The following is a 23,435-nucleotide window of genomic DNA, read 5'->3' on the forward strand; positions in this document are numbered from 1 at the left end:
AGTTATTTGTATAATTCTGTCACATTATTCTTTTGATGGAATTGTATATAGTGTTTGCCAGTGAACGATTTCTATTTGCATCTTATTGTCAGCACTCTCTCTAGTTTCTCCTGCCTCTGTTTCCATTTGCATGCAGATCCTCACATCTCAATACCGGGCAAACTCAAAGAAACAGCTGGCAACATTTGCATAAAAATGAAGCCACTTTTTTTTCTATTTGTTTGTTCATTATAGAAAAGGCGATAATCTGCCTAAAATTTGCAAAAAACAAACAACAATCAGAGTTTTTTTTGAAAACTGCATTTCATAGACTCAAGTAATTTTTGCAAATGATTTTTTTTGCTAAAAAGGAATTTGATCATGGGGAAACAAATATATACTTTTTTGAGATTTCTTCACCATCAGATCACTGATAAGATTAGTATTTAAATACTTTTAGCCAAAATATGTGAATAGGAAGGGCTAGAAATGTGATTTCTCTCTACAAAGGAAAAAAAATGCAAATGATATTTTGAAGAGTCTGTGAGTTTTGTAATGTCATCGATATGTTCTTTCTTGGACAAGTGTAGTGCTAAAAACTTGGGACATTTTACCAACGTTAAAGGCGCTATATAAATGCAACTTGTTCTTGTATTCTGATTTAATGCCTACATTGCCATCAATTATTGTTTAAGGATATTCTTGTCTAATAATGTTATAGAATGCTAGGAATTACTGTTGGAATATGAGTGTACAAAATGCTTAACGTGCATATTGCAGTCCTCTGCCCACTGTTTCAACGGACATGTGTTTACACCTTGACTAAAATAGCGGATGGGGAAATCTTACATGAACAGATCACACACTTACCTGCTAACACACCCAACAGTAACTCCTAGCCTTCAATATCATTTAAGATTTTGCAAGTCGAACATTTATAATTTATGTCAGGGAAGCTCTATTCTGAATATTACATGGCGAAATGGCAAAAGTAACGACAATGTCGAAAAGAGCATTCAGTTGCAACGGGATGAGAATATAGTACATTCTGATGATGTATTATCAAAATTAATCAGGGATGATCAGTTAGCAATTTGTGTAGAGGAGGTGATCATTTTTCAGCACATCCAAGAACCTAACAATGGGGTGTTTGGTTGAACAATTGCTCCATTTTCTTACCAAAAGAAGTGTCACAGGCAATAATCCTGCTATAATCTTCTTCAATTCCTCCTCATGCCATCTGGTGCCCCATTGCATGCCTGAAGACAACAAAGGACATCCTGTTTCCTCAACTGCACTGTTCAAACCTAACACTTAAATATAATGTCATTTTTATCTGTTTCTTTCACTTCCAACAAGAAAAAAAATAAAATTAACGGAAAATTTTCAGGTCAAGCCAGTCTTACCATCGTATTCATTTTTAATGAGCAAGTAATTATAAAATTATAAGGGACCTTAAATGAGAACTGAGTATTGGAAGGCAGCATTTAATTTTGTCAAAATAAATAGATACATGCATAGATGCCTTCTGACAGAGGCTGTTATTTTGTATATGTTTTTGCATGGCAAATGACTTGTTTATCCTTTGGCTTGTGCCAGCTTTGAACACTGTCAATTTACACATAATTTCCACTTTGCTGGTTTCTCGACCTTCGGCTGCACATGTCTTGCAGCCTTCAGTCTGCCTGTGTTGGGATGCATTCTAATTAATATTTTTCCTTCAGGCAAATATTTGTTTCTTCAGATCTAAATCCCCCTTCCGTTCCATATGTGGGCATTCTGCAGATGTTCACCATTCTTTGCTGATGCTTTAAGCACCGTTAAAGCTGTCTCTTGTTCTCTTGCTTGTTTCAGAAGCTCTTTTATAACTTGGAGTGATGAAGTGATAGATGTCGTAACTCATTGGCCAATATATACACTATCATGAAGATCAGCTTCATGATTTCACATTGATAAATAACTTGGATAGAATAGATTCAAATTATCTGTCCTTGGGAAAACAAAATTCCTTTTTGTTTTTCTGAAAAAGGTTTGGAAATAAATCATGACTTTTCTTTTAACGTGCTTTCTAGCCCAATTATTAAATCTATGTCCAAGCCTTTGTTAACATTAACCGGCATCTGTGGCATGTGGAAGTGGGGGCGGGGGGGTGCAGGAGACAGGCAGTGGTCGCTTTTATTGATCAATTGATGGCACTAATCTGTTGAAAATGCAATTAAACTACAACATGCTGCATTTTATAAGTTTGATACTTTTGAGAAAATGACCACAAAATCCTTTTGCTTCAATGAAACGTATTTATGTATCTATCATAAAACTGAAGATTTAAAAATCCTGTTACTGTTTGATTTTAAGCAGTTTGGCTTGAAAGGTGGTTTGGGTCTCTGTAGTAAACATATATTGGGATGTCTTGCATCTAGACAATGCCTTATCACATCTTTAAGACATGTCTTAAAGAGCTTAACCTACAATTAATTACTTTGCAGTCTAGAACTGTTGCTGTTTAGGCAAATGTGGCAGTCATTTTATGCACAGCACAATTCCACAAAGAAATTAATGAATCTGTTTTTGGTGGCATTGTTTAAAGGAGGAGTGTTGGCCAGGAGAGTGGGAGAACTTCCAACTATTTTCCGAATAGTGCCATGGAATCTTTCATGTCCACCTCAATTACCAAAACAGACAGTAATTAATTGAACATCCCAAAGTGTCTCATATTCAATTAATTACTTTTTGAAGTGCAGTCTCTGTTATTACATGGGTAAACCTGGCAGCCAATTTGCACACAGCAAGATCCAACAAATAGCAGGTGAGATGAAAGTCTGTTTTCTTTTGGTTGTGTTGATTGCGGGAGGAATATTGGCTAGGACACTGGGGAAATCTTTGTTCTTCTTCAAATAGTGACATGGGATCTTTAACGATAAATAAGCCACTTGAATTATATAACTAGATTTCTATCAACTTTCTATCAACTTTGGTATTTAAAGAGCTGAAAATACTATCCACAAAATAAACAGAGAGACCTAACTTATGTACGTTGGTTTTACAAGACTGCAAAGTTTATTTTATGAAGAAAAATATTGATCAGTGAGGGCCTTTGATTCTGGTTGAAAAATCACAGCAAAATAGTCAGTAAAGTTTCCAAAATCATTTGGACATAAACTACCAGTAATACATTACTGTTCTACAAGATGTCGGTGGACAAAACATATCTTTTAATCAAACAAGAATCAAAGTGACAATGGAAAAATTTGTTCATGTGAGTGGAACAATGATGGACTTAGATAATCTCCGCATCGCCTCTAAATCTAGTGGCTTGTTGAGGAGTACATTATTATATCAAACCATAGTTTATTACTTCTTAGATTGCAATCTTAGCTATTATCATTAAACAATGGATGATGTGCTGTGTGATATTATATATTCAAGTCTTTTTTAAGCATTTGCAAATATTATTGGACCATAATCATTTACTTTTGTTTAAATTCAATATAGTTATCTTTGATAATCAAGTCTTATTGTGATATAACCCTTCAATTAATGGTTGAGCAATATTAAATGACAAACTCTTGGCTTTATATTTCTAGAGATGACTGTTCCACCATTACCGTTCTAATGCCAGAAAAACAGGCCACCACAGTAAACTCTGAGGTGATGGGTGTCTATCTCACATGGGGAAACCTTGTATGGTTGTGGGAGATGGATAAATTAGAGCAGTACAATGAAACCCAGGTGGGGAAAAGATCCTCGGATGTTTAACCATGCACTGGCAGACAATTGTTCACATGGAGATAGTCTCCGTACAGCTAACAATAATAAGAGGAGCACATCAGCCACAATTCAGGTGCCCTCCTTTCATCTCAGCACACCATCCCAGTAAATGTAGTAGGTATAATTTAGACCCACATGTTAGAAGTCTAGTGCAGTTATGGATGTTGTGTAACATGGGTCCAGGAGCATAGCACATTGGTAAATATTTTGCAATTTCATGGCATTCAGTCCGATAGGTAGGTCCAGATGCAGAAGGCACTGCAACCTATTTAATCTCACCTTTCCAGGTCAACCCTACTGTTTTTCCATTTCTTTCTTTAATGAGTTCAGTGTCCTGGCCTTAGCCTTCCTTCCTGGCAACCGGTTCCAGCTGTTGATCATCTTCTGTTCACAGGAATTTTTCCTGGTTTACATGGTATTAAGTAAACTATATATCTCTGCAGAGTTACATCTGGAAGATTACGCTACAAGTTTGAAGAGCCCTATCTTATCAAGTTATTCCTAACAGCTCATCCCTCTGATACCAAGGATCAGCTTTGTTGCTCTCCCCGTACTCCCTCCAAGACTTGGGTGGTCTCTTTACATCGTGGCAGTACCCAGCATTCCAGGTGCAGCCTGACCCAAATATTGTAGAACTTCATCGGGATCTCTGTGATTTGGGAGTATAACCGAGCATCTTGTTTGTTTTATTTATTGTCACACATGTTCAGACATGTTGATCAACAAGTTACCTAAAACTACTTGGCCTATTTCACATTCCTCCCAGGTAAGAATTACCCCAGCCATGCACCTGGTATTTCTATTTCCAGCATACAGTACCTACATCCATTTCAACGTAACACCTCTTACAACCACTCTCTGCTTCCTTGCCTTTATTACATTACCAATCCATGCTTTTGTCATAACCTTCTTCCCCACTAACCTTAGTTTATAGAGAAGTCTCTCATGTGGTACTTTTTCATAGGCCTTTTGCAGCTCTCAGTATACTCTCTCTATGTCTTCCTCCATCAGATTTGGATATCATGCCTTGAAAAATTTGATGAGGTTGGTCAGGGAAGATCTGTCCCTTCTGAACCCGTGTTGGCTGCCATTTATTAGGTTATTTTCATACAAGTAAGGGTTTGATCTTTCTGATGACTGACTCAATTAATTTTGCAATTATTGAGGTCAGGCTAATAGATCTAGTAATTGCGAAATATGGCTCTGTCAAAGCGTGCTTGCACCGCTGCTGTACAACATCTACACAAATGACCAACCTATAGATGGTGTCACACGCCGTTTTATATATGCTGATGACTTATGTGTCACTGCCCAAAGCACTGATTTTAACACCGTGGAGAAAACGCTTTCTGAGGCCTTGGAGGGACTAAAATCCTACTATGAAGAAAACCACCTTCGCGCAAACCCATCAAAGACGCAAGTTTGTGCATTCCACCTCAGAAACTGTGAAGCTAAACGCCAGCTGAAAGTAACCTGGTGTGGCGCAACACTGACGCATTGCGAGCACCCTATCTACTTAGGAGTCACCCTTGACCGATGCCTCACCTTCAAGAACCACATCGAGAAGACAAAGGCAAAAGTGAGCGTACGAAACAACATCCTGAATAAGCTCACTAACACAAGATGGGGAACAAGCCCGAAAACATTGCGAACCAGTGCACTTGCTCTTTGCTATTCCACTGCCGAATATGCCTGCCCTGCATGGGAAAGGTCTACTCATGCCAAGAAGATGGATGCTGTTCTGAATGCAAGCTGCCGATTTATCACAGGTTGCTTAAAACCAACAAACACCAACAGCCTATATATCCTGGCAGGTATTGCTCCCCCTGATATAAGAAGAACGGTAGCCAGCAAGAAAGAGCGACTCCGTCAAACATCAGATGAGAGACACCCTCTGCATTGTCATACACTTACACCCAGCTGCCTAAAGTCAAGAAAGAGCTTCATGAACAGTGTTGTTCCATTACAGTCAACCTCATCTGAAGCCTGCATCGCCTTGTGGAAAGACCGGCTCGCCAGTCTTGAACAACCCCCAGCGATGGAAATTTTACTTGATAAAAGCCTTCCCCCAGGAGCTAATTGCAACTGGGCAACCTGGAAGTGCCTTAACAGACTTAGGACCGGTGTAGGTTGCTCAAAGGTGTCACTAAGCAAATGGGGATATTCAACCAGCCCGACAACTTGTGAATGTGGAACTGAGGCACAGACTATGCAACATCTCCTGCAATGCCCATCGTTAGAGGAACCTTGCACTGTTGCAGATCTTGCCGAATCCAACAACAAGGCGCAAAAATGTGTCCAGTTCTGGCTGGGCTATGTATAGACTGTCCGTGGACACGATAAGAAGAAGATTTCAGAGTATTTTTATTTACACTGGCTCTGCTGCCCTCAGATATGTACTCACCATGCGAGCACTGGTTATTTATGATGATTATTTATTCCATGCCAGATTCACTCTGGGCAGTGCGCCTCAGGATATGTTACCAAGCTAAGGCCCTCATAAACCTCCAGTTGGTCCTCCTGGCCTGGTATACCAGGGATCGGTTACAGGCCTGCGCTGTTTCCGAACACACGCACGCCACGCTCCAGTCAGTATGATGGATACGCTCCAGAGACTCCAGCTGTGAATCCTGCCGGGACCGACAACATTCAGACCTTCATAGGGTTTGCTGACGACCATTTTGATGGGAGTGTTATGACAGCATCCCCCGGTGTTGTGACTGATATGTCACTCCAACCCTTAAGGCAATCCGGTGAAGGGTAGTTGCTGTGATAATTCCAATCAAAGCTCCTCCGACAGTGAAATCTTAACATAGTTTTACTGAAATCCAACATTCATAATGTTGTCCATCGTTTACCTCAATGAATTCCAGTTACTACTTCTGAATTTTCTCACTTCAATCTTTACTGTCATTATCAATTAAATTTGAAAATGTATTCAGAAGTTGAGGGAGACCTGTGCTGGGCCTGAGGTGGGCAAGGTCCAGCAGGCAGTGACCTGCAGTATTTTTGTTGGGCCAGTTGAAAGCTCCAGCTCCTTCCAGCTCCACAAAAAAAAGCACAATTTTTTTTAAAATTCTGATCAGAATGTCAGTACTCGTGGGTGGAACATTCGCATCGCAGTCTCCACGGAACATTCTCAATCCCTTAAAATTGCAATCGGGGTCCTAACTATGTCAGTAGGGCCCCGATTTCCATGGTAACAATGCCTATCGCCTGTTTCAGGTGGTCGATTCAGCCGCCCAGGAGTAGGCTCCTTTCAAAATGGCAGCGGCTGGAGCATCGGTGATATCGGAGCGGTAAGTCTATCGATCCCATTTTGAGGTCACTACCGCCCTGCCCCATTGACGTCAATTTTCCCCCTGTGAAGATCAGTTAAGTGTCTCAACCCCAACCTTAGAGGAATACCTTTATTATAACAGCTCCATTTCCCACCCAGTTTTTTTTCAAGCCTGGTTAACTGGGATTATAAATTTGTATCAGGCATTGATATTTCTATGCTTTGGCTTGGATTTTGTGGTAGAAATAACAGTGAGGCTATCAGCGCTCACCGTTATTAGAGAATAAATCGGACAGCAACTTCCAGCATCTGCACAGGCGCAGTTAAACGTGGAAATCAAGAAGTTGCTGTCTGAGTTGCCCTACACCTCCAGAAGCTGCGCTAGATCACTACCTCGCTGAGAGACTCGGCATTCAAACACATGAAACGGTGTGAAGTTGCTGTACTTACGTGATATTTACCCACCAAACATGCCAGAAAAAGATAGGGCTTGTCCATTTAAATGTAAGTGAACTTTTAACAGCGTGTTCAGTCTTAATTGGTGCCAAACAACCTGTCTGGCACTGAAATTTAACTTTTACAAGTATGGAGTCTCATTCCTTCAGATTGTAGTTATTTTGGGGATTTAAAAAAATACGTTTTCTTTCTGTCCCTTTTATCTCTTCCTCTTAATCCCATCTATCTTTCCCTCTCTCTATTTCACTTTCTGTACATCATTTGGCATTGAATTTACTATTCTAACTTCCACTTCCGGCTTCAGACTCCGCAGCCACGATTTTGCCAATGGATGCGGCTTGGGAGCACATCAGCTGGTTTCCGGCTTCCAGTCCCGGCCCAACTGCATCCGGCCCACGGATGTGATTTTATGTCGATTGACCTTGTTAAGCCCGCCCTGCGGACTTGCCGGCTAATTAAGGGGAAGCCAGTCAGATGACATCATTTGATGACGCATCATCTGCCGGTTTTCTTAAAGGTACAATGCACAATTGTTCTTTGACAGTGTAGGAACGGAGGTTCCTATCAAAAAGACTGAGTTCGACTCAGGCAATTAAAATAATGAACTTTAATGAAACAAAACGAGTTTAAACTGGAAACTGCTAGAACACATCAATAACAGGTCTACTCTCCTTGAGGGCTTCACCAGGACTGATCCTCTGGTCAGAAGACTGACGTCATGACGTCATCACGTTCTTCCCAACATTCGGGCATCACGTGACTAGCGGCATGACGTCATCACGTTGAAACCGTGCTATAAAGGTAACTAGACATTGTACAGTCAAACAGTGTAATTAAAGGTACAGGCACAGACAGTAACTACATTGCTGTTAAAGGAATTATGTACAACCGCTCTGAGTCCTTTGGTGGCTCCGCCACATGCGCCCCCCCAGAATTGTCTTTAACAGAAAAGGTGAGGTGAGGAGGAGGCCTGATGAGCCTATCCGATTGACTTCGATACCCTGGTAGAGAAAGTTGATGACCGGTGGTCGAGTTGGCAGTCGGTTGCGGCTGAGCAGGCGCGGCGAGCGCGGTCGAGTTGGCAGGTGGCTTTGGTTGATCTGGTGCGGCGGCAGCGGGCGGTCGGCCACGTTTGGGTGGTTGAGCGACTACGACAGGGTTGTCCAGGTCCAGGTGAGCCAGCTTCAAGTGGTCCACCGAGATGTGATCCGGCTTCCCTCCGACGTACACCGAAAAGGATCTGTCTCCTGTTTCGATGACACGGACAGGACCAGTGTAAGGGGGCTTGAGCGGATCCCAGTGAGCGTCGTGGTGGATGAAGACATACTCCGCATTCTTCAGTCCCGGTGGCACATAGGAGTTCTGCAAACCGTGATTGGACGTAGGTATCGGAGCGAAGCATCTGGCCGCTTCTTGGTGGCGAACAAGTTGCCGGGAGGCGGACCATGGCTCTGTGGGAGAAGGGAGGAAATCTCCTAGTGCACAGAATGGCTGGCCATAGACGAGTTCAGCCAAAGACGATTGTAGGTCATCTTTGGGCGCCGTACGAAGACCCAACAGGACCCATGGGAGTCTGTCCACCCATCCTGCGCCTTGAAGACTGGCCCGAAGAGAGGCTTTAAGCGACCTGTGGAATCACTCGCAAAGGCCGTTTGCCTGCGGATGATAGGCGGTGGTGCGATGAAGTTTGGTACCGAGCCCCTGAGCCACAGCGTTCCAAAGATCCGAGGAAAATTGTGGCCCGCTGTCAGAAGAGATGTCTGCCGGTACCCCGAAACGGGCAACCCAACAGGAGAGGAAAGCTCTGGCGACGCCTGCTGAAGTGGTGGAAACCAAAGGAATTGCCTCTGGCCACCTAGTGGTGTGGTCCACTATGGTGAGGAGATGAGTATAACCCTGAGAAGGCGGAAGCGGCCCCACGAGGTCCACATGCACGTGGTCGAAACGACGCTGCGGAACAGTGAACGCAGCCACTGGAGCCTTGACATGACGCTGGACTTTGGCCTTTTGGCATACGACGCAGGTATTAGCCCAGTCACGGACATCGATGTGCATACCTTTCCAGATGAACTTGGCCGACATAAGCCATTGCGAAGCCTTCATCCCCGGGTGCGACAACCCGTGTATGGCATCAAAAACATTCCGGCGCCATGCAACTGGCACGATAGGTCGAGGAACTCCCATGGAAACGTCGCAAAGGAGCGTGGCACCTGCGGCCTGGAAGATGATGTCGGTCGCTTGGAAGCTAGAGGGAACGGTTCTATATGATTGGACCTCCGAGTCCGAGGCCTGACCTGCTGCCATGAGGGCGTAGTCGATTCCCATGTGCATCGCGTGGACCGTCGCATGGGAGAGGCAATCTGCCACCAGGTTGTCCTTACCAGACTCATGTTGAAAGTCCATGGTAAATTCGGAAATGAACGTCAAGTGACGTTGTTGACGAGCGGACCATGGTTCGGCAGTCTTGGCCATGGCAAACGTAAGGGGTTTGTGGTCGACAAAAACCATGAAGGGATGCCCCTCCAATACAAACCGTATATACAAATGGCGAATGGCGAGGAAAAGGGCCAGTAGCTCCCTATCGAAGGTGCTGTACTTTTTTTCATTCTTTCGTAGTTGACGGCTGAAAAACGCCAGCGGTTGCCACATGCTGTTGACCCACTGTTCGTGCACTGTTCTTGCACGCGTCAGTGGTAAGGGCGATAGTAGCACCTGGAAGTGGGTGCGGCAGCATGGTTGCGTTGGCCAAAGCATTCTTGGTGTCGCCGAACGCCTGGACCATCTCAGCTGTCCAGCTGATTGGATCTTTACCGGACTTGCCCTTGTGGGTCCCGAACAAAGGTTGCATGAGTTGAGCCGCCTTGGGGACGAAACGGTGGTAGAAGTTGACCATCCCCAGGAACTCCTGCAAGGCCTTGACTGTCGCCGGCTGCAGGAAAGAAGTAACTGCCTCAACCTTCATCGACAAAGGGACGGCGCCGTCCGATGTTATGCGATGTCCCAGGAAGTCGATTTGTTGCAGGCCGAACTGACACTTGGCCGGGTTGATGATTAAACCGTGTTGGCTGAGGCACGTAAAGAGGGAATGCAAATGGGAGATGTGCTCCTCCTTGCTGGCACTGGCGATGAGTATGTCGTCAAGGTTGACGAAAATGAAACGCAGGTCCCGAAGAACGGAGTCCATTAAACGCTGGAACGCCTGTGTTGCGTTCTTTAAGCCAAACGGCATCCGCAGGAACTCAAAGAGGCCAAAAGGGGTGATGACTGCGGTTTTTGGGACGTCTTGTGGGTGCACTGGAACCTGGTGATGTCCACGAACGAGGTCGACTTTAGAGAAGATAGAATTTCCCGCCAAGTGGGCCGAGAAATCCTGGATATGTGGGATCGGGTACCGATCCGGAGTGGTGCCATCGTTGAGGCGTCGGTAGTCACCACATGGCCGCCGGCCACCGCCTGGTTTCGGCACAATGTGGAGAGGCAAGGACCAGGGACTCTTGGATCGCCGAATGATCCCGAGCCGCTCCATCGTGGCGAACTCCGCCTTCGCAGCTGCGAGCTTGCCGGGTTTGAGCCTTCTAGCCCGCGCATAAACCGGGGAGCCAGTAGTGGTGATGTGATGTTCAACGCCATGTTTCGTCGCCGAAGAGGAGAAGGTGGGCCTTGTCAGCTCCGGAAACTCCCCAAGGAACCGCGTGAAGTCATCTGGAGGAGGAAAGCACAGGCAATGGAGCGCGCCACGGAGGTACCGTGGAAGCACGGAATCGAGTGGAAGGTGGCCGCGTTGATCAGCCGGCGGTGCCGGACATCGACTAGTAGTAGGCTGTTGGCACACAAAAAATCCGCCCCTAGGATAGCCTGTGAGACTGTGGCCGTGACGAATTCCCAAAAGAAGCGCTGACCGCCGAAACAGACTTCGACCCGCCGCTTTCGGAACGTTCGAATAGCTGCGCCATTAGCCGCTACGAGGGAAAAACCGAGGTTCCCAGTCTGCATGTCGAGCTTCGACGCAGGTAGAATGCTACACTGCGCCCCGGTGTCACAAAGAAAACGGCGGCCCGAGAGGGAATCGGTGATATAGAGGAGTTTCCCCGTAGAACCAACGGCCATCGCCACCGCGGAACGCCCGTTAGACTTGGTCATCCATCGTCAGGGACGCCGCCTGCACTTTCTTGGGTTTTTTTTGGGGTGAAAAACTGCAGGGGGAACGGCAGCATCGTGCTTTCATGCCAAAACGGGTGTGGTAGGAGCACCAGCCCGCTGTAGGAGAAACCGGAGCCGCGTCTGTGGGGGGTGGGCGCTTCATGGCTGTGCAGCACTGCTGCTTAACCATGAAAATCTTATCAGCTTCGGCCGCAAGCTTGGCGAAGTCTGTAATGTCGGATCTGGCTAGGGCAGCCTGAACCTGTTGATAGAGGAAAAGCTCCCGGAAGAGGAAACATTCCGGTTCAGCATCCAAGAGCGTGAGCATTTGGCTCATGAGCTCGGACGGTTTGGAGTCCCCGAGGCCGGGCAGCGTGATGAGCCGGCGAGCACGCTCCGACTTTGATAGCCCGAAAACCTGAAGCAACCGCGTCTTAATTGCATCATACTTGCTGTCAGTAGGAGGACTACCGATGAGGCTGATGATCCGGGATGCAGTTGCGCTGTCGAGGGCGGAGGCCACGTAATAATAACGGGTCTGATCCGCGATGATGTTCCGAATGGCGAACTGGGCTTCAGCCTGGATGAACCAGGCGTCTGGTTGTTGCTCCCAGAACTGGGGCAGTTTCAACGTGACGGCGTTGGTGTCCATGTCGAATCTTCCACAAAAATCGTTCGTAGAAGTCGGGGTCACCAATGTAGGAACGGAGGTTCCTGTCAGAAAGACTGAGTTCGACTCAGGCAATTAAAATAAGGAACTTTAATGAAACAAAACGAGTTTAAACTGGAAACTGCTCGAACACATCAATAACAGGTCTACTCTCCTTGAGGGCTCCACCAGGACTGATCCTCTGGTCAGAAGACTGACGTCGTGACGTCATCACGTTCTTCCTGCCATTGGGGCATCACGTGACTAACGGCATGACGTCATCACGTTGAAACCGCGCTGTAAAGGTAACTAGACATTGTACAGTCAAACAGTGTAATTAAAGGTACAGGCACAGACAGTAACTACATTGCTGTTAAAGGAATTATGTACAACCGCTCTGAGTCCTTTGGTGGCTCCGCCACAACAGCTCATTTCTCAGTGCTTGACAGCATTGAGGTGCTGCAAACACTGACAAGCACTGCACAAAGGCGCACGGCTGCATCCAGGCTCTCCCATGACTCCCTCCATAGGCTTATGGAGAGAATCACAGCATGCAGGGAGGTTCTCTTCCCTTCCCATGTGCTCACTTTTGGAGGCACACAGGAACTAGTAGGCACATTTTAAAAGTTTTACATGTTAAAATGTTGTTAATTTACTAAGAAACTGACTAGTGTACACCAATGAAACTAACAAATGGTTCAGAATAGCTTTTTTGAAAGTCATTTTCAGTTATTTAAAATCGGGTGGTGGACTAGACACTCTGATTAAAAATACTTATTTTTTGTGATGAACTGTAGCTGTTTTAATAAAACTGCAGCAGGTTACCACTCTTAAATTTATCACAGAATATTTTTTAATGCAAAGAAAAAAATAGATTACGTTCTATCATGCTGCCCAATTGTGCTGGTTCCTGGCAGGTTTTACGGCCGCGATTTCGCCAGCCATGGCGAGTCCGGTGCGGCTGGAGCAGACAGCGGCTGCAAACTCCGCACCCGTCTTCATCCCATCCCACCTCCTCCGAGTGATTTCCCCCTGAGTGGGCTTGTTACGCCCACCATGCGAGATTCCCGGCCAATTAAAGAAAGCGGGTCTGATGACGTCATATGATGATAAGTCATCAGCCGGTTTCCTTAAAGGGGCCATGTCCAAATTGATTTTGACAGTTGTGTTGTCAGTGTTCTGCAGCATTGAGGTGCTGCAAATACTGACAAGCACTGCACAGAGTTTCAGGGCTGCACCCAGGCTCTCCCATGACTCCCTCCATATGCTTATGAAGAGAATCACAGCACGCCGGGAGGTTCTCTTCCCTTCCCATGAGCGGAAGAGGCCTCCCCAGGACACCAACGCAGCCTGGTTACACATTGCACAGGAAGACACAAGTAGGGATGTGGTCAGGAGTCCCAGGCTGCAGTGGCACAAACCTTTCAATGATCTCAGTAGATCACGAAACAGTAATGCAAAGCCACACTCAACCTCAACCTCCTGTGCCTCTCATCACATCCCCATCACTCTGCCTTCCCTACCTTACTCCTGCACATCCTTACTCAAACCAACTTACTTTGCACCTCCACCCATCCCTCTCTATCTATATTATCACTTCCCCATCTCACTAGCCACCCCTCACACTCACCCTCATCCTAGTGCAATCATACCAACTAACAACACACACGGGCAGGCACTTGGGTGTTTTAGCCAATGGTCGTGTAAACTTTCTGTTAATGTGTTGACAAGCATTGAAATCCTTATTGTTACCACTTTGCCTTCTTGGACAGATTTGTGTGCACTTTTGAAAGTGTCTTAGTGAGTTCCAGTGAATGGTGAGACATAACTTCCACCCCCCACACTCACCCCGCCACCCCCCCCCCAACCAATGGTGATGAGTGTGAAAGGAATGGCTTGGCCATTGTAGGGATGCTTTATGGTGCTGGTGTGGGGTGGTGCCAACTTGGTGCATCATGTGGCAGCCAGGGTGTACAGTGTTAAGTGAAGCTAATCTGTGTAATGATATCAGCAAATAGTGATGATATTTGTCTGTGTTTGATTACTTATGCCTTACAGCATATTTGTCTCTGTTTTTGATTACTTGTGCCTGACCAGCGGAGGTCATGTGAGAGACAAGCAGTCCAGAGGAGTTTTACTTTCAGTTTCATTCTAGATGCATCACAGCATAGTGTGTTCTGTAAAAAGCTGTAGAAAGTCTTGAACAAGACTTTAGATTAAACAACATTCTCTTTCAGAAATGAGTCTTTATTGAACCCAAAAAGAAATCAAAACATGATGTCAGAAGTGGCTGAAAGAGAAAAAATCTGATGTTAACAAGTCGATGGGACAGTGAAAGCAGTTGTGGCAAGTAAGCGAAATCAGCTCTCCACAGATTAGCAAGCCAAAAGAGAACATCGTTGCTTACCATTAGAGAATAGCTAATGAAGTGAAAACATGGGTGGTTTACACCCACCAGCGATTCTACAGTTGTCAGGTAATGTGGCTGAAAATTGGAGAAGGTTCAAACAGCGTTTGGGGTTGTATTTAGCGGCAATCGGAGCGGACGAGCAAACTGATAAACAAAAATCGTCCGTGTTCTTACACGTCGTGGGTGATGCAGCGCTGGAGGTTTATAATAATTTCATATTTGCTGCTGATGGAGACAAAATGAAGCTAGATAAAATAATGGAACAGTTTGAGGCCTACTGCATACCTAAACGCAACGTGACCTTTGAGAGGCACAAATTTTTCACATGTGTACAGAAAATCGGCGAGACTATTGATCAGTATGTGACTGAACTGAGAAACCGGAGCAAATCGTGTGAATTTGGGGGACTCACAGACTCGCTGATAAAAGACAGACTGGTGTGTGGTATTCGAGATAATGGTCTAAGGGAAAGACTGCTAAGAGAGCAAGATCTAGACCTGGGAAAAGCCATAGCACTGTGTAGGATTACAGAGACTGTGAAGTTGCAGGCAAAGGAGCTGTTCAGTGACAGTAGCTGCAACGTGGATGCAGTGAGAAAGAACGGATACAAACCGTTTAACAAAGAGAGCGCCAATGTGAAAAAAGAGACGTGGCCAGCAAACAAAAATGAAAGAGACAATCGGAAGTCATGTAGTCGATGCGGTACACAGCATCCACCAAGAAAGTGTCCAGCATATGGTAAAACATGCAATAGATGCAACAAAAACAACCATTATGCCCGTTGCTGTAAGAACCAAGCGCAACAAAGCAAGGTCCATACAGTAGATGAAAGCGAGATAGAGGAATTCAATGTAGATGTTGTGTCTGAAAACAAAAAAGAAAGAGACTGGATGTTGACACTAAAAGTGAATGACATACACATTCCATTTAAATTGGATACTGGAGCACAAGTTAATGTGATATCAGAGACCGATTTTAAGAGAATTAGACCCAGACCAAAGTTACATGGAATACAAGTGAAAGTGACCGGATACTCAGGTACTGATATACCAGTGAAAGGAAAATGCATTGTCAAAGTAACACACAAGGACAGAGAGCACACGCTAGCATTAATTGTGGTGCCAAAGGATGTGCAAGCCATACTAGGTTTAAAAGCCTGTGAGAGACTGAACCTGGTAAAGAGAGTCCTCGTTGTGGAAAGTGAAAGAGAGACAGTCTATGATGAACTGAATGTTGCGTACACACCGGGTAAGCTGATGTATACAGCAGACACGTTGTCCAGAGCTGTTGACCCAAGTGAGCCCGCAAACACCACAATGGATGAAAAAGTGAACGCCTATGTGGACATGATCACAAGTGCACTGCCCATAGCAGATGCAAAAATGGAGCTCATAAAGACTGAGACAAACAAAGATGAAACAATGAGACGACTGAGAAAAAGCATCTTGGATGGATGGCCCAACATGAAGCAAGACTGCTCACCTGATATAGCAGAGTACTGGAACTGCAGGGCGGAACTATCAGTGGTCGAAGACATCATCTACAAAGGAAGTAAAATAGTTATCCCAAAGAGTCTGAGAAGAGAGATGCTAAAAAAGATCCATGGAGGACATCTGGGAATCGAAAAGTGTAAGAAAAGAGCACGAGAGGTGATGTACTGGCCACGAATCAACCAAGATGTGACAAATGAGGTGTCAAACTGCACAATATGCCTGAAATATCGAGCAAGCAATCCGGTAGAACCACTAAAGCCACACCCAGCACCAGACCGACCTTACCAGAAGGTAGGCACTGACCTATTCGTATGTCAAGGGAAGGACTATCTTGTCGTCACAGACTATTACTCCCTGTATCCAAAGGTTTGTAGACTGTACACCACCACTGCAGAAGCTGTGATAAGAAGTATGAAAGCCATATTCTCCAGACATGGCGTGGCAAGCGAGGTCTTCACAGACAACGGACCCCAGTTTAACAATGCAAATTTCCGACACTTTGCCAAAGAGTGGGACTTTGTCCACACAACGTCAAGTCCTCACTATCCACAGTCCAATGGACTAGTGGAAAAATCGGTCCAGACAGTGAAAAGACTGGTGTACAAGGCAAAAGACAGTGGAACTGACTTCTACCAAAGCATGCTTGTATACCGCACAACGCCGCTCGAGTGTGGTATGTCACCAGCCCAACTCCTGATGGGACGTCGGCTAAGTTCAAACCTACCCATCCCGGAGAACCTCCTGAAAACAAAAGAGGGGGAGAAAGTGAGGAAGTTCAAAGAACAACAGAAAGAAAAGCAAAAGTATTACTATGACAGAGGAACACAAAACCTACCTGAACTCCACACTGGTGACCAAGTAAGGTTGAAAGACAAAACAAACACATGGACTCAGAAGGGAACTGTCCTGAGTGAAGTTCAACCAAGATCATACACCATTCAGACAGATGAGGGTGCTGTTCTGAGAAGAAATCGTCGAGATATTCTCATGGGACCAGCCACAGCAGGTCAAGAGACTGATACTGGTGAACAACCTGATCACACAGCTGAGAACCAATCATCTGAGGCAACAACTCAGATTCAAGGACAATCAATCAGAAAATCCTCAAGACACGTGAAGCCTCCTGAGAGACTCATTGAGCAAATTTAAGGACTATTGTTAAAGAAGGAAGTAATGTTATCTTATTCTTTCTTCAAGTTCTAGTGTATTGACATATTTCATGTGAACACACAAAGCAAGGGTAAAAAACCTTGATCATGATAATGATAATGTAAGTTCATTAAATGTTGTTAGTTAAAAGTAAAATACTTTTGTTTTAAGAAAGGAAGATGTAATGATATCAGCAAATAGTGATGATATTTGTCTGTGTTTGATTACTTATGCCTTACAGCATATTTGTCTGTGTTTTTGATTACTTGTGCCTGACCAGCAGAGGTCATGTGAGAGACAAGCAGTCCAGAGGAGTTTTACTTTCAGTTTCATTCTAGATGCATCACAGCATAGTGTGTTCTGTAAAAAGCTGTAGAAAGTCTTGAACAAGACTTTAGATTAAACAACATTCTCTTTCAGAAATGAGTCTTTATTGAACCCAAAAAGAAATCAAAACAATCTGGACATGGTGAGGCCATCGCTGGTGTCCCGGGCAACAATGTGCATATGTGAGGATGCCCTGTGTCCTGTGCAGCATCAGTTGATTGCCGAGAAGATTGGTGTGGATGTTGGTGCTGCTGGTGTGCCCGGTGATGCTGGTGTTGAGGCTGATCGTTTTGGGATTCTGAGGACCAAGGTGAGATTTTTTCAAGGGCACCGATGCTGATGGAATAGATGGCAGGTGAGGTTGAGATGACAGAAGTAATCTGTCAATGTTGAGCGAGGTTCTTCCAAGGAGGTGACAGTGGATAGAGAGGTTACTCCAAACACTTCAAAAGTGCATAAAGTTCAAAAGTGGGTTCTAAAAACTGAAGGCTGGAGCTTCTGAGATTCGAAACAGACCAGCAGTAAAATGGCAGGATTTAAACCACTTCTGCAGCTGTCACCTATTGAAAGAAATGGAGAGTTGTTCAGAACCCGACATACTTACCTGGCGTGATCCCCGAGTGACGAGAACATAAGAACATAAGAACATAAGAAATAGGAGCAGGAGTAGGCCAATTGGCCCCTCGAGCCTGCTCCGCCATTCAATAAGATCATGGCTGATCTGATCCTAACCGCCAATCTACTATCACAGAACCATCTTCTGAATCTAACAGAATTAGACACATGAAGTAAGAGCAGGATCAGGCTACACGGCCCCTGAGCCCGCTCCGCTACCCATAGGGCCATGACCGATCCGAACCTAGACTCATGTCCAAATTCCTGCCCGCTCCCCATAACCCTTTATTCCCTTTACTTCTAGGAAACTGTCTATTTCTGTTTTAAGTTTATGTAATGATGTAGCTTCTACAGCTTTTTGGGGCAGCATATTCCATGGACCTACCACCCTCTGAGTGAAGTAGTTCCTCCTCATCTCAGTTTTGAAAGAGCAGTCCCTTATTCTAAGACTATGCCCCCTAGTTCTAGTTTCACCCATCATCGGGAACATCCTCCCCGCATCCACCCGATCCAACCCCTTCACAATCTTATATGTTTCAATAAGATTGCCTCTCATTCTTCTGAACTCCAATGAGTAGAGTCCCAATCTACTCAACCTCTCCTCATATGTCCATCCCCTCATCCCAGGGATTAACCGAGTGAACCTTCTTTGTACTGACTCGAGAGCAAGTATGTCTTTTCTTAAGTATGGACACCAAAACTGTATGCAGTATTCCAGGTGTGGTCTCACCAATACCTTGTACAACTGAAGCAATACCTCCTTATTTTTATATTCTATCCCCCTAGCAATGAAAGCCAACATTCCATTGGCCTTCTTAATCACTTGCTGCACCTGCATACCAACCTTTTGAGTTTCATGCACCAGGACCCCCAGATCCCTTTGTACTTCAGTACTTTCCAGTTTCTTGCCATTAAGATAATAACTTGCTCTACGATTTTTCCTGCCAAAGTGCATAACCTCACACTTTCCAGTATTGTATTCCATCTGCCAAATCTCTGCCCACTTACTTAGCCTGTCGATGTCCCCTTGCAGGTTTTTTATGTCCTCCTCACTCACTACTTTCCCTCCCATCTTAGTATCATCTGCAAACTTTGATATGTTACACTCGGTCCCCTCCTCCAAATCGGTAATATAGATTGTAAAGAGTTGGGGACCCAGCACTGACCCCTGTGGAACACCACTAGTTACTGATTGCCAGTCCGAGAATGAACCATTTATCCCAACTCTCTGCCTTCTGTTAGATAGCCAATCCTCTATCCATGCCAGAATATTACGCCCAATCCCGTGGCTTTTTATCTTAAGCAATAATCTTTTGTGTGGCACCTTGTCAAATGCCTTTTGGAAGTCTAAATACACTACGTCCACTGGTTCCCCTTTATCCACCCTATATGTTACTTCCTCAAAGAACTCCAGCAAATTTGTCAAACATGACTTCCCCTTCATAAAACCATGCTGACTTTGTCCTATTAAATTATGATTATCCAAATGTCCTGTTACTGTCTCCTTAATAATGGACTCCAATATTTTATCTACCACAGATGTTAGGCTAACCGGTCTATAGCTTCCAGCCTTCTGTCTACTGCCCTTTTTAAATAAGGGCATTACATAAGCAGTTTTCCAGTCTGCCGGGACCTTTGCTGAGTCCAGGGAGTTTTGGAAAATTATTACCAATGCAGCCACAATCCCTACCGCCACTTCCCTCAAGACCCTAGGATGTAAGCCATCAGGTCCAGGTGATTTATCCGCCTTGAGTCCCATTATTTTACCGAGTACCACTTCCTTAGTGATTTTGATCATGTTTAGCTCCTCCCCCCCTATAGCCCCCTATTTGTCTAGTGTTGGGATATTCTTAGTGTCTTCTACTGAAAAAATGATACAAAATATTCATTCAGTGTTTTTGCCATCTCCATATTTCACACCATTAATTTCCCGGTCTCATCCTCTAAGGGACCAACATTTACTTTAGCCACCCTTTTTCTTTTTATATAACTATAAAAACTCTTACTATCTGTTTTTATATTTTTTGCTAATTTACTTTCATAACCTATCTTCCCTTTCTTAATCAATCTTTTTGTTATTTTTTGCTATCTTTTAAAGTTTTCCCAATCCCCTATCCTCCCACTAGATTTGGCTACCTTATATGCCCTTGTTTTTAGTCGAATACTATCCTTAATTTCTTTACTTAGCCACGGATGGCTGTCTTTTCTTTTACACCCTTTTCTTCTCAGTGGAATATATATTTTTTGGAAGTTGTAAAATAACTCCTTAAATGTACACCACTGATCATGTATCGTCTTACCCTTTAATCTCCCAATCCACTCTACTCAATTCCGCTCTCATACCTTCATAGTCTCCTTTATTCAAGCTTAGCACGCTTGTTTGAGATCCAACCTTCTCACCCTCTAATTGAATATGGAATTCAACCATGTTATGGTCACTCACTCCAAGGGGATCCTTTACTAGGACATTTTTAATTGATCCTGTCTCGTTACACAGGGCCAGATCTAAGGTTGCTTGCCCCCTGGAACCTCGTGGAAAACTTGGCAAAATGCTTTGGAGCTGGCAAAATGGGGATTTAATTACTTTAAACACCCTCCGAACAAGCGCAATTGAATGACCTGCCGCTTAGTGCCGGGTCTGCAGAGTGCAGGCAGAAACGACACCTGGGAAACTGACAAGGAGGCAGGTTTGGAGCGTGATACCAGCCCGCTGTCAATCTTTTTGATTTTGACAGCAGACCCACCTCCAAACCCGCCCTCTGAGTGCCGGCAAAATTCAGCCGTACATTTGAGATTATGCAAATGAGCTTGGGCGCAAACTTGAACCATGACTTTCCTTCGGAAAACCAGCGTAATTTCAAGCGCAACTTGCGCCCAGTTTCCCGATTGCGCCAAAAGCGAGAACCTAAACCCCAGAAATATATTGAAAGAAAGGTGTGAATTCATTTTGGTTTCTTCTGACCAGCAGCCTGAAATTTACAAGCCCTCACCAATGGTAGCTTGAAAATGAATAAAACAGTTTTGTACGCATGCATTGTGAGGTGACTGCTCAAAGCTCATCAGGTTACCACACAAATCAATCCAGAGAAATTCAGATCAGGTTTTGGCGATGTCGGTATGAATTTGCTCTTCCAACTCTAGGCAACCTCCGGTGCGATTCGCTCCAAGATTGATTTCTGTCACGTGAATGCGACTGTTTAATCAAGGTAACTAAAAAGAGGTTGCATTGTACTGGGAATGTTGTGGTTTTCATAATTACACGTTGATGGTGTGTTTTAGATAACCTACAGGGAAGTTTTGGAAATATGAGTACTTTGAATACTGTAACATGGGCAAAGTGACAAATAGGCACGGAGTAAGATGATAAACGGTCAGTGAGTTAATAAAGGAGTGAGGCACAGAAAAGGTCAATCACAGTAAGTGGAAATGAAGCAGAGGAGAGCGAAAAGTAGAAACAAAATATTAAATATATAAGGGGAAGAGTTGAGAAAGAACAAAAGGGTGAACGAGAAAGGGATTCAGATATGGTCCTACATATATGGTCTTGTGCCAGAGTCTAGAGCTAAATGCCCATCATACAATCCTAGAAAGTACAGCACAGAAAGAGACCATTCAGCCTTTCATGCCTTTGCTTGGAATTGCCCATTCCTGAGATCCCAGTGTCTCAAGGACTCCATTTATGAACCTGATGAATGTTTCACTTGTCCAAGAGGAGGCTTGTAAGCTAATGCCAGAACTTTCAAAAGATGGTGTTAAGACCAGTGGAGTTCAGTAGAACGCCTTTTTCTGCTCTCTTTACCAGCTGATGCTCATCCTTGGAAGTTGCATTCAGGAGCAGTGATACATGATTATTTTAAGAGTGAGTTCTCAAATCTGAAAAAAGTGACACAGCTTGACAGTGACAGACTGCAAACACAGCATTGGATCCAGTCGGTCGCCTCTCAATACATCATTGTGGAAGTCACAATGTCAGACCCATCAATTAGGAATTCAAATGGGAGAAGTCGTCTAGTGACAGCTGGGACTGTCGTGAATCTGGCCGGAATTTTCTGACGTCTGTGCGGGCGGGAATGGAGGCAGGTCGGGAGGGAAATTTGAAATAACTTGGAGCGGGTCGGGAACCCATCATCATCCAGCCCCCACGCGCTTTTCCCTCGGGCATGTTTGCCAGCGCGCCAGTGACCTGAACGGCAGAGGCGGCCGAGCTAATTCAGATCTTAATAGGTACTTGTCAGACCCTTAAGCTTCTTTTTAACCCTACCTTTCAAATTTCACTGGATGACCATGGGAATCACGCAGCTCGGGAACCACGTCTCTGAACCTAAGGTGGAAGTCTAGTAGACATTGATGGAACTCATTAGCGCACAGCATGGAAAGTACAATAAATAATCCCACCTGACACCAGGGGCTGGATTTTCCCAGCACTGAGGAGGCGGGTTTGGAGGCGGGACTGCAGGGAAAATGGGAAAAATTGGGAGCGGGTCCCAACCCTGCTCCCAACCCGCCTCTGAACCATCTTCTTGGGAGGCGGGTCCCCAACTCACACAGGGAGCCGTCTCCTAGCGGCGGGAAGGGGATTAGAGCCAATTAACTGCCTGTTAACAGGTAGTTAACAAGCAGTTTAAAGGCTTTTCCCCATTCTCAGCCTGCTGATGCAGGCTTCCCGACGGCGGGAAACCCCGCCAGGGTCAGCGAGGTGAGCTGTGGGTCTGCTGCAGTGTAAGTGTGCAAATGACAGCTGCAGAGTTAATGTGATGGGTGCAATTGTGCACAGGTATGTATGACAGGTGAGAGAATGCAGAGAGAAATATTTTTATTCTTGTTTATATGTATCTGTAGGTGACAAGATTTGATGTTTCTGTGAAGCCTCATCTGATCGGAAGAATTGACAGATGGCTTCTGCAATCTCACATGCAGCTGCTATCTGTTTTTTCCTAAGGAGAGAGTCATTGGTGAGCCTGGGTGAAAGGGCTCACCTTTGGACAGTAATTGTCAGTGTTTGACAGCACCTCAATGCTCTCAAACACTGACAATTCATCTGTCAAAAAATTATGGGGCCTGTCCCTTTAAGAAAACAGCAGAAGAAGCATCATGCACTGATGTCATCTGACACTGGCTTTCCCTTAATTGGCCGGCAAGTCCGCAGAGCGGGCTTAACAAGGCCAATCA

Source organism: Somniosus microcephalus, chromosome 1 (genome assembly GCF_052327205.1).
Source record: "Somniosus microcephalus isolate GS21.2 chromosome 1, FLI_Smic_1.0, whole genome shotgun sequence".
NCBI lineage: Eukaryota > Metazoa > Chordata > Chondrichthyes > Squaliformes > Somniosidae > Somniosus > Somniosus microcephalus.